The 12,571-nt window shown below is 43.3% G+C and overlaps 1 protein-coding gene across 3 annotated transcripts in view; it reads left to right on the top strand.

Moving 5' to 3' along the window:
* The window catches only part of ASTN2 (astrotactin 2), a 950,369-nt gene that overhangs the window by 107,964 nt on the left and 829,834 nt on the right, over positions 1 to 12,571 (top strand). The gene's annotated exons all lie outside the window — the stretch shown is intronic.

Raw genomic sequence — 12,571 nt, forward strand, 5'->3', positions numbered from 1 at the left:
ATGTCCAGCATTTGACCCTGCAATATCATTTAGGACAACTCCAAGTCCCAAAAATGCTCCCTTCCCGCCCCCCCCCCCAATCACATCAATCTCTTTTTCCCACTCCCTGCCCTCAGCAACTACTGTGGCCACTTTCTCCACCTCAATGCCACAAATTTCTTTTATTACTAGTCACAGTAGTTTTATAGTAGAATATCAGTAAGTCCACTGTAATCCATATTTCATTCCTCCATTCTGTGGGCCCTGGGATGGTGATGTCCACTCCATCTCTATATTGAGAGGGGGCTTAGATTACACAAGGATGATGAATGCAATTCTTCTGCTTGCAGTTGTAGGCACTCTCAGTTCTCCGGTGTGGTGGTTGACCATCTTTACCTCCCTGTTATTGTTAAACTGTTTAGGCCAGTTTTTTTTTTTCTTCTTTCTCTTCTTCTTCTTTATTTTCTTTTAAATATTACATTAAAAAAATATGAGGTCTCCATATATCCCCCACCCCCTACCCCACTCCTCTGTCATCAACAACCTCTTCCATCATCATGGCACATTCACTGTACCCAGTGAATACATCTTACAGTGCTGCTGCACCACATGGACAGTGGTCTACATTGTAGTCTACACTCTCCCCCATTCCACACTGCGGGCCATGGCAGGATACACAGTGTTCAGCATCTGTCCCTGCAGCACCACCCAGGACAACTCCAAATCCTGAAAATGCTCCCACATCATATTTCTTCTTCCCTCTCCCTACCATCAGCAGCTACCATGGCCATTTCTCCACATCAATATTACAATTTCTTCCCTTACTAATCACAATAGTTCCCCAGCAGTCCACAGTAATCCATACTCTTTTCCTCCATCCTGGGATGGTTATGTCCATCCTCCCTCTACATCAAGAGAGGGCTTAGATTCCACATGGATGATGGATGCAATTCTCCTGCTTGCAGTTGTAGGCACTCTTGGCTCCCTGGTGTGGTGGTTGATCTTCTTCACCTCCCTGTTAGCTGGTCAGGGTAAGTCCAATAAAACAGAGGGTAGGAGTTGCAAGTCTGTTGAGGCTCAGGGCCTGGCTGTTACATGGACAGTCTCGAGATTCAGGGCTCCTAAGTATACACCAACCCCAATGCCAAACACAAGTCCAGTAAAAGTGACAGAAGAGGCATGTGTAGAAACGTCATATCTAAGTCCTACTCCATCACACTCAGGAACACAAAATCCAACAAAGGGCCAACTGACAAGGCACTGAACTCCAGAGTGATCTGTCATGACCATAGTACTTGTGGATCTCTGTAGCCCTTAGGAGAACCAGTACCTGGGTTTCTATCTACTTTGGCTGTCTCTGGTACTCTCCTTAAGCATGCATAATTGTTATCCCTCTGATGACCTCCCAACTCTTTTTTGGATACTCATAGCCATATAAACTCATTTGTCCTTCCCATTTCCCCTTTTTATCCAAAGTCAAAAAGCAGTTTTTAACACCTGATATTACATGTAGGCTGAGATATTCTGCTGGTCTGAGTTGAATCTTTTATTCAAGGTTATTTTCTAGTTACATCATCAGCTGGTGCTTGGTAGTAATCCCTTGGCACCAGGGAGACTCATCCCTGGGAGTCATGTCCCACGCCGGGGGGAAGGTAATGAATTTACATGCTGAGTTTGGCTTAGAGAATGGCCACATTTGAGCGACATTGAGGCTCTAAGGAGGTAACTCTTACGCACCCTGCAGCTCTAGGCCTAGTTCATATTTCAGGCACACAGGCTCATAATCAGAGCCATCAGTATCAAGGGCTCATTGTTGGACCATCCATCTTTATTGGTCTTTGCCATTGCACTTGGGGGTTGTTGCTCTTCCATTGGGGAATGTGATAGGGCTCCCCTGTCTAGGAACTCAGCACTCCCTCAGTTGTCATTTTTAACAGAAACCATTATGAAAATATCCAAACATTTTTATGTACCTTGTGTACATGCCCTGGAGAACTCCCTCCCAACCATATAACAATAACAGCCCAAACCAGTGTTCCTCCCCTGCCATAGTTGAACCTGTCTGTAGTCCAAAACTTCTTTAAAAAGGAAGCCTAATATATTGCCAGGTTCCATTAACAGTAAAATGGAATATAGTGATGGGTTTAAAGGTTAGATATAGAATACATACTAATTTAGAAAAATTAAATAAAGCAAAAATAAATTGGGGTATCAAAAAATGAAAAAATTAAAAAGCTTTGTTTTTGACATTTTGCCTTTCATCACTGCTATAGGTGTTGCCCTGTATGTTACAGTGGCAAGGCAATTTCTTCCATTTCTTCCTCAGTTCTACAATCTTTCTCTTTTTTTTTTTCTTTGTAATTATTAAGTTTGTTGTCCGTTAGTTTTAGATCACAGTAATTCACATATACAATATATGGTACTCCCACATATCCAACATCGAACGCTTTGTCCCTTCCCCAGCAATGATCTTTTTACATGTTCATATTCAATATCTATAGATATTGAAACAACAGCTTTAAACATGGTTCCATTTGGGTTTACATTGTGGTTTATATTTTAGACTATACAATTTTCTAAATTTTTAGTTATTTTGTTTTTTACATTATGGTTTACATTTTAGCCTATAGACTTATATACATTTTTGGTGTAATTTAACATGTCCTATAACCATCATTGCATGACCTTGTGGAACACTTCCATTGCCCCACAGTTACACTGATTCCATCTATTCAGCACTTCTTTTCCCTCCCCTCAGGGTCCACCATGACAATCAATCTTCATTACTTGAAGTACCATATTCAAAGATACTTGCAACAATGTTGAGGGCTTGACATACTGACTTAGGCCAGTTTTTGTCACTGAATTTGTTACGTAGCAATTTTCCTCCAGGCCTGGCTTCTCCCCCACCATTCTACAAATAGCTTAGTCTCTGTTTTGTTTCTGGGGTGTACAGTTTCAGTTTTCCTCCCTCACCTTCTTGCTGTATAGTACCATGCTCTCCTGGCTCCTCATACTTTACTACTATCAGATCTGAACGATATGCTGAGCCCCCTGGGTTGGGGTGGATGATGGGACTGACGAGTCAGACTCAACAACAGAGATACAAGGAACCCTCTTGGCAGTGTCTACAGATGAGGCTGAGGAAGTACTGATGTAAAGAGGAACCCACACCCCAATTCTGCTAAATCATTTTTAGGAGTCGAAAAGTTTCTGCCCCTCACCTCTGTCCTGGTTTCTTGGCGAATCCTTTCCTGTAACAGGAAGACACAAAGAGCACTGCATTATTAGGCTGTGTGACTTAGGCAAGCTGCTTCCCCTCTCTGGTCCTCATTTTCCCCATCAACACAATGGATGGATTAGATCGATAATCTCCGTGTCTGCACATTCTCTTTCTGTTGTGGTTTTCCATGATTTGAGTCACAGCTAATGGGGATAACTTGAAAAGTAGGGGATACTGGGGACCGGATGGAAGGGTCTTGGAGACTGTTTGCAAGTGCAGGTCAGGATAGTTTCATCTCTCCTACCTCTTCTTCCTTGTTCTTTATATTCAGAACTATACTCCTCCCCTCCCCATCCCCCCATTGCTACCAAGACAGCTTGATTCCTCTCGGCTTGACGGTGAGATGGGGAAGAGTGAGGAGAAGACAGACAGCTGACAGTCAGGGAAGCCATATGCTCAGTGCTGTGCTAAGTGCCTTCAAACCCTTTATCTCCCCTAATTCTCACGATCATGTGAGATTGCTTTTAGGATTCCCACTTTCCATATGTGGCACATGAGGCTCAGTGAGGTGAAGTAACTTATTAAAAGTCACCGAGAGAAATACAAGGAGAGCAGTGTAAAAACTCAGTCACCACAAGGAACGCTTTCTGAACCTCTTTCCCAGGAGCTATTTGCTTGACAACCTGTAAGAACCTTGAAGGCATCATGTTGAGAAAAATAAGACACAAAAGGTCACAAATTGTATGATCTCACTGATATGAAATAACTAGAATTTGCAAATTCCAAGGGTCAGAAACTAGAATACAGTTTACCAGGGGCTGGGGTATAGGTGGGGAATGGGGAGTTACTATTTAAGGGGTACAGAGTTTCTGTTTGAGGTGATGAAAAAAGTTTTGTTAACTAATAATGGTGATGGTAGTACAACCTTGTAAATACTACTTAAATCACTGAATTGTATAAGAATGGTTAAGAGGGGAAATTTCAGGTTGTATATATGAGACCAGAATTAAAGCAAAATAAAACAAAAACAAAAGAAACAACTGTATAGCACAAAGAGTGAATCCTACTGTAAACTATGGACTGGAGTTAATAGTATGGTTATAATAATATTGGTTCATCGATTGTAACAAAGTTGCCCCACTAATCAACTGTTAATAAGAAAACTGTGTGTGGATGGGAGAAGCTATCCCATGGAAATTCTGTACTTTCTGCTTGATTTTTTGGTAAACTGCAACTTCTCTAATTTAGGGAAAAAATGAGGAAAATAAAACTCCACAGAGGACAGAACTAAACCATAGAGAATGACTTCATCACGATGGGATGTGTAGACAGAGGACTTGAGATACGCGGAGGATGCCTGTCTTGGTATTCATCATTTCCCCCAGTGTAGACCTGGCCTTTCAATCTGTCTATTCAAATGTGCCTACTCCTTTTCTCAGACATGTTTACACATCAACGAGAGCACTGGCTTTGGAGTCAAGATACCAGAATTTAAAGCCACTTCCTGGCTGGCAGATCTTGCTAAAGTCTAGTCACCTTTTGGGGTCTCAGATATCTCAGCTGTGAAATGGATATTCTACTATCTATCTTAGCCATGAGGGGTAAATGAGACAATGAAGGAAAGCCCCTGGCCCTGTGCCTGGCACATAAGTGGGTATTGTTGATAGATTTTAGTTCTTGTCCCCATTCTGTGCGCATCCTCTCTGTGCCTCAGTTTGCAATGCTTTGGGGATGATGGATGAAGAAAACCTCATTGACTGTGAGGTGGATTAAACACATGCGTGTGCACGCACGCACGCACACGTGCGCACACACACCAGCAAACGCAGAAAAACCAAGGAGAGGCTAAATGACAAAGAAAGACCAGTGGGGAAAAAAGGAAGCAAGGAGGGTGGAAAATGGCTCAGGAGAGAATAACTAGGAGTAATGAGAATCAATTCCATCAACCTTCCATCTATTTTCAAATCTAATCTGAAAAGATCTGCTTTTCTCCCTTGCCAATATCTCTTAATTCTTCTCTTTCCCTCCCTTTTTAAACTGGGTATAACTGTATTATTTATCTCCACCAAGTGCCTTGGGAAAACTGTTCTGTATAAAAGACCCAGTTCCCAAAAGAGGTAGAAATGCACAGCCTGGAGGCAGAGGCAGAGATAAGTGCTGACTGCTGGGGACGGGAGGAGGGGCTGCAGTCTTCCTGGGCTGCTCCTCGTCCTGCTGCGCCTGGGCCTTGGCTGCGTCACAGTCCCTGCCAGCACTCCTCCTTCTGTCCCCACAGGCTCCTCCCAAACACAGCACAGCAGTGTGGTCCAGCAGGCATTCAGCCTGGCCTGACATTAGGATCTCACATTTGTGATGTGACCCAATGATATACTTGGCCTGCAATGCTTTGTCTAAACCCCTGATAAATGAGGAGCCTTCACTGATCTTCTACACGTGATCCTTTAACATCCTCTTATGTAGCCAGTGCCCAGAGGTGGTCACCTTCATTTGATTTTCCTTTTTCTGTCCTCCTAGACTATAACTTTCTTGAAAGCAGGGAAATCAAGAAATGTTCTTTGAGAGATGCATTGATTCAATAAGTACTTATTGAGCACCCACTGTATGCCATGCAGTAAGATAGCAATGAACTAGATAGACATGGTCATCTGCTATGAATGAATGAATAATTAAAAGGAAACCGAAGGAAGGGGAAGTGCTGCTACTGCTTATACTTTTTTCTGGCAACTGAAGAAAATCAAGACTAGACTGGAAGGCCTATGAGGGCAACAGCCATACTTAACCTTTTCTTCCAGTCTATCTTCAGGACCCAAAATTGCACCTGGCACATTCTAGACAGTGAATAAATATTTATGGAAGTTATGTTGTTGAGTAGTGAGGATAATTATCATGTCTACATGCAGGACTAACTGCAGGATTTGCAGATTACTAGGTGTTTTGCTATCTCTGGCCTTATTTTCTATCAATTCAACATTAAATGTGATGTAAGTAGGGCAAATTAGGACTTCATATTACAAATAAAGGAAGAAAGTTATAGAGGCTCTGTGATTCAACCCCCAGTAAATCAACCAATTTTTGCAGAGGCATTACTGAAATAAAGCCTCTAGACTCCAAATCTACTGTTCTTTCCACTAACCCAGGCTGTTTAATTATTGGTTAGCTCAGAAAGACTGGGCTAAATCTGTTCATCCATCTGTCCATCATCCATCCATCCACCCACCCACCCATCTATCCATCCATCCATCCACCCATCCATCCATCCATCCATCCTGTCATTTTAACTCATGGCATGTGGAGGGCTTCAATAGCTTCTGAACTAGGACCTGGTCTGATTGCATGAAGAAGCCCCAAGAGCGACCTGACACTTATTATACTGCTAAGTGAGAGTTTGTAAGTAACAAGTGGTTACTTTTTAAACTTTCCCCTCTACAGACTTGATCTACCCACATCTCTCTGTTTCTTCTGTGATGAACACCCTCTCTGTTTGTTTCTGGCTTCCTCCCACTGCATTCTTCTTGCCTTCGTGCCACTCCTCTATCTGAAGTGCCCCTATTCGCATGGCCACTTGTTGAAATCTTGTTCATCCTTTCAGACTCCTCTGTGGAGACTTTCTTGATTCAGCCAGAGGACACCTCCCCTCCCTTAAACATCCTACTTTGATAACTAGCTATTTATACCATGCCTTTTCTCTGCCCCTTCAGCTGAGCTCCTGAGCAATGCCAGGTCTCAAAAAGATTTCTTGAATCAATGAACATTCAAGTCAGGCACAAATTTGCACCTGCTAAGGAGGTGATATGTGTTTATTGTAGAAAATGTAGAGAAAACTGAATCAGAGCATGATTAAATCACATCCGATTTCACCTTGAAAGAGTACCATTCTTGACCATCCATGTATTTCTTTTCCTCTGTATTTTATGTCTAAAAATGACCTCGACATTGTCTGTTGTCTATACACACTTCTTCATGAGAATGCAAGCTTGTTGAAAGATAAAACCCTTTCTCTTATTTGCATTCCACAGGGTGCCTAACCTTGAGCCAGAGGTTAAATTTCTGTAGAGTTGCCATATGGGAATTAAGCCATCGTTGAGGTCCCTGATGTGCCATCTCTTCTCTCTGTCCTCTGGGGATGCCTATCTGAATTTAGATGTGAGGACAGCTCATTCAACTCACTAAACATTGATGGAGCCCCTCCTCTGTGTTCGGCACTGAGCCAGGCACCAGGTTACACAAATGGCTCTGACGTGATTCCCTCACTAGAGTCCAATGAGGGAGGTCAGCTGTATAAATCGGTCATTTAAAAATAGATAAGGACCAAAATAGTGGTAAAACAGGGCACTAAGACAATGTAGTTATATGTAATATGTAACAAATGTTTCTGTGCAGTGCTTACCAACAATCAAGACCGTGCTAAGAGTTAATTTGTAGTATATCATTTGATTCCCAAAACGTCCCTATAAGGAGGTGCTGTTATTATTATACTCATTTAATAGATGGAGAAGCTGAGGCACGAAGAAGCTCAGTAGTTTGGCCAAAGGTATACAGCGTGAACAAGCTGGAGTTGCAATTCAAATTCAAGCAGTCAGTCTCTAGAACCTGGGATCTTCCGCACCTTGCAATACTTTCAGTTAAGGGAAAAACTGAGGCCTGCCAGCTCACGTGGGAGTCTGGGAAGGCTTTCGGAGCAGGGGTTGGATAGGAAGGGCTATTCTGGGCTAAGAAAAAGCATTTTCAAAGACATCAAATTAGGAAATGTGCACAGGTGGGAAATTATGTGAATATTTTATCAGATTTAAGATAATAGTGCAAGGCAGAATCAAAGAGGCAAGACTGGTGAGAAAAGTAGTTTCTAGCTTCTGAAGGGCCTTGCTGGGGGCTACATTAACCTCTGGACCTCTTGAAATTAGGTTTTATTCTGAGAGGAATTAGGAGCCATTGAAAAGTTTTAACAAGGTGAAGGGGATGGTCAGATTAACAAATTAGAAATCTCGTGGTGGTAGTCATTTGAAGGACAGTTGGAGAGAAGGAAGCATGAATGTGGGGATTCCAGCTGGTGGCTTGCTCTTTAAGATCCACTCTCCACCTTTTTTGCACCACTCGGCAGCTCAGGTGTTTGGTTAGCATTGCCCAACGTGAAGCACTTGCAAGAGACTGGAGATTTTAAGGAGAGGGAGATTGGGGCAGTAACTGCTTTATTCTACCGAAGGCCCTAGGCCCTGCCTAACCACCTTTCCCTAGGGTTATGGCTTTTTGTGGTTTTAATAAGCATGCTTCCCCTTCTGCCTTCAGGCCTAGTGTGGTGATAACTCTCTGCTGTCACCAATTCTAGAGTCCTTCCCCACCCTTTATTGTTTTGCCTTAGCCCAGCCTTAACCTTTGTCAGAGACCCTTTATTGAACTCTTCTCAGTGACCCTCCTGAGTGTGCCATGGCTTTCTGATGAGACCCTAACTGTCACAGAACCTTTTGCACTAGTCCACAAGAGAGGTGGCAAAGTTTTAAGTGAAGACAACCATAGAAGAGAGAAAATGAGGACAGGTATTTGAACTATATTTCACAGGCCCACTCAGCACAATTTAAGGGCAGAACAAATTGAGAAACCATTGCCCATGAATGCTGGAACAGCTAACAGCCAGTGAGGCTGAATTCATCGTCACCACCTTTCCCAACTTCTTCTGTCTAAGTACTGAGCTCATTGCATGTAATGTTTGCTTTGCCCCCCCTGAGGCTAAGACCTTGTACAAACTCCACTCTCCGCCTTCTGCAAATAATCTGCTAGAGGGTCAGCTGCACTGTGGAATGAGAAGGCAGGTTAGTTAGCCACTTGGGAGATGTTACCAAGATGGCTGGTGATCAGAAGAGCTGCTTATTTTCATAATGACCTTCAGGAATTAAATAAAAATACGAGTGCTATAGATTAGTAAGAACAAGCCAATTAAAAGCACAACATGCCTTTGGGATTTTTTATTTCTTTTCTAGGAGGCTGAAAGGCATCAGTGGCCGCTGAGGCAGGATGGTGGTCTACCCAGAATTACTGATGAAGGCTGCATCCTCTGGCTTGGATTTATCAAGATGGTTGAGGGGATTTGAGCCTGTTGAATATTTTACGAGTTGCAGCCCATGGGGGGAGAACAGTGGAAGGTGAAAAGGCAATCCCTGTGTTTCTTTATGATTCCAATATAAAACTGAGCCGTTCGAAGTGGGAGGGAGGCAGGCACTGGAGTCAGCCCACCGCCGGAAGGCATGGCGCACCAATTCTCCCACTTTAATATCTGCTGTTTCATTTTATATTCATCATGTCAGCATAATCTGCCTTTATGGGAATCGTCTTGGTTCCCAACCAAATGCGTTTAGTCCCCTTTTTGCTTTAAGTTTGATTGTAATATGACTTGAAGACTTCAATGAAATGTTTATGTGGAAGGACTAGGGGAAGAAAAAAGGGAGAATGCAATTGGAAAATCAATCAGCGGGGAATTTTAAGAGCGGGCCTTGGTCATGCTGCTATTTCTTTGACCTGTTTTTAATGGACGCTGGACTGACTCTGATCAAAGGTACTCATGATAGTTCCCCACTGCATGATGGATAAAATACACATTTTATCACCAGGCATTCAAAGCCCTTAACTCTGTGTCTAAACTTCATCTCCACCCTGACATTCTGCTGCTTTCTTACCTGCACACATGGCATCGCTGCCCTGAGATAACACATTCAGGCCAATCTCTAGATCTCTTTCTCTCCTCCAGTGTTCCTCGGCAGTGCTCAGGCCATCACCTTTTGGGAGTAGTTCTTGGTCTTCAACCTACGAGGATCCTCTCTTACCTTTGAGTTCCTGTAGACCTTTCCTTTCTTTCTCTAATGAGACTTAACCCTCTCTCCACCCCAGCCTGTACTCTCTCTACCATCTTATTGATACTTGTGTGCATGTACATATCCATAGTAAGCAATTCAGTAATTATTTATTGAGCACTTATTATGTGCCAAGCCCTTTGCAAAATGCTTGAGATAGAGCAGGAAACAAGACACACAAGTTCCCAGCTCTCCTCGAGAGACAGGCAATAAGCACATGTATAAGAAAATACATTAAGTAAATGTCTAAAAGTGATAAGTACCATCGAAAGTTTTGAAAAGGGGATATAATTGAGAGTGGTTGTGTGGGCAGAGAGAAGTACTTTAGTCAGAGGAGCCAGGCAAGGCCTCTCTGAGCAGATGTCATTTGGTAGATGCCAAGAAGAGGCCAGCCTATGAGCTCTAGGCAGAGAGTTCCAGACAGACCAGACAGGAAGTACTTTTGTTCAGTGACAAGAGGAGCCTGGCCTCTTTGAGGAGCAGTTATAAGCCCTGCGGGGACTAGACCACATGATGAGGGGCAGTGGTAGGAGACGCACAGTCTTATGGGCCAGGATAAAGGGGGAGTATGCAGGTGTGTGCAGGCAGGGACACGGAGGGAGATGAAATGTCTTCTACTAAAGAACTGTGAGTTTCCTGAAGACAAGACTGTCTCATTTCTCTCTGTGTTTTGAGCTCCTAAATGGTGTCTGGAATTGAGGAAGCACTCAATAAAGCGTATTGCACGTTGTGTTAGTCAGCCAAATGGGTGCTGATACAAAATACCAGAAATTGGTTGGCTTTTATAAAGGGTATTTATTTGGGGTAGAAGCTTACAGATACCAGGCCGTAAAGCATAAGTTACTTCCCTCACCAAAGTCTATTCAGAGCAAGATGGCTGATGATGTCTGTGAGGGTTCAGGCTTCTTGGGTTCCTACATTCCTGGGCCTTGCTTTTTTTTCTCTGGGTTCAAGGTTCTTTTCTTCCTGGGCCTGGCTTCTCTTTCCTCTTTGAGCTTACTTCCCAGGGCTCCAGCTTAAGTCTTCAGCATAAACTCCAACATCAGAAACCCTCAACTCTGTTCTTTGTCATGCCTTTTATCTGTGAGTACCCATCCACTAAGGGGTGGAGACACAACACCCTAATCATAACTCAGTCATGCTGAGGTACAGATCAGATTACAAGCATAATCCAATATTTCTTTTTGGAATTCATCAATAATATTAAACTGCTACACATGTATAAACAAACAAACATATGAACCTGTGTATGAATGAGTGAATGATCATTAACAAAATTTTCTCCTTGAGGTCTCACATCTCCCCCGTGCAACAACAGTTTCATTCCTTTGTAGTAGAGTAAGTCCAGAACTGTCTTCTGTGATTCAATATTTACTGTGTTTCACACACTGTTATTATCATTTAACGTTTACTGTCTGCTGACTGTGCACTCATCACTGTAGCAAACAAAGAGCTCAATCTAGTTTTGGTTCATGGGGTAATTTAGTCAAGGAAAGGAGACATTGTAAGAGCAACTGACGTAGTTAAAATTGCATGGATTGGAAGCCCACTAGGTCCAGCAGGGTACAGATTCACTCGGGACCTTGAGCAAGTCACCAACCCCCTGTGACCCTCTTGTTTTTGCATGTCATTGGAAATTGGGGAGGGTAAGCTCTTTACTGGTAGGATTTCAGGTACAGGCTGGAGAGCTACAGGAGTAAGGAGCTCAAATTTTAGGAAGCATCCTTTTCCATATTGTGTCTCTGTCTATGACAGGCTGGAACAATGAGAAAGCGGTCTACCTTGGAGCTTTTTCCCAGAGCCATTCCAGTCTCTCCAGCTGGCCACACATGGGTCCTCCTTCTTGAGCTGCAAAATTAGCCACACTTATTTCCAGGAGTATCTCTCGGCCCTCGATTCCCTGGGCCTCTGGTTCTGGGCTGATGCACTGAGAAAAAACTGAGGTGCTGAGCAAGGCCATTTACCATAATGTCTTTACCTTGCCTTGGCTTAACTGGCTGTTTGCCAGAGAAGCCACTGACTGCCAAGGCCTCGGGTGCTGAGGCTGCCAGGTGGGGCAGTGGGACGAGCAGATCTCCCCAGCCCTGGAGGCAGAGAAGGTGCTTGTGAGAGACCTGTTCACAGACTGGGCACCCAGCCAGTTTTCTCTCCGTGGGCACAGCAGTGGATTCTCAGGTGCTTTTGGAGCTCATGTTCTAAGAGCTGTTGATTTTCTGTGATTATCTTCAACCCTTTTCAACTACTCCTGTAGCAAGGGATATCCAAGAATATTTTCACTTGGACTGATAAGAGAGTATATTCTTTTACTTGGAATGAGGTAGATAGACATTGGAGTGTTTCGAACTGAGGATTGATGTGACTGACTTATGCTTTGGTTGCATTCTTCTGACCTCTGGGTTGACAAAAGACAGAAGAGGGCAAGGATAGGAGAAAAGAACCAAGTTAACAGATACTTGTAATAAGCCAGGCAATGGAGGGTGATGTTTTGCCCAGATGGTTGCTGTAGGGTAACTGAGAAGGGTTGAAATTT

The sequence above is a fragment of the Dasypus novemcinctus genome, chromosome 8 (assembly GCF_030445035.2).
Source record: "Dasypus novemcinctus isolate mDasNov1 chromosome 8, mDasNov1.1.hap2, whole genome shotgun sequence".
Taxonomy (NCBI): domain Eukaryota; kingdom Metazoa; phylum Chordata; class Mammalia; order Cingulata; family Dasypodidae; genus Dasypus; species Dasypus novemcinctus.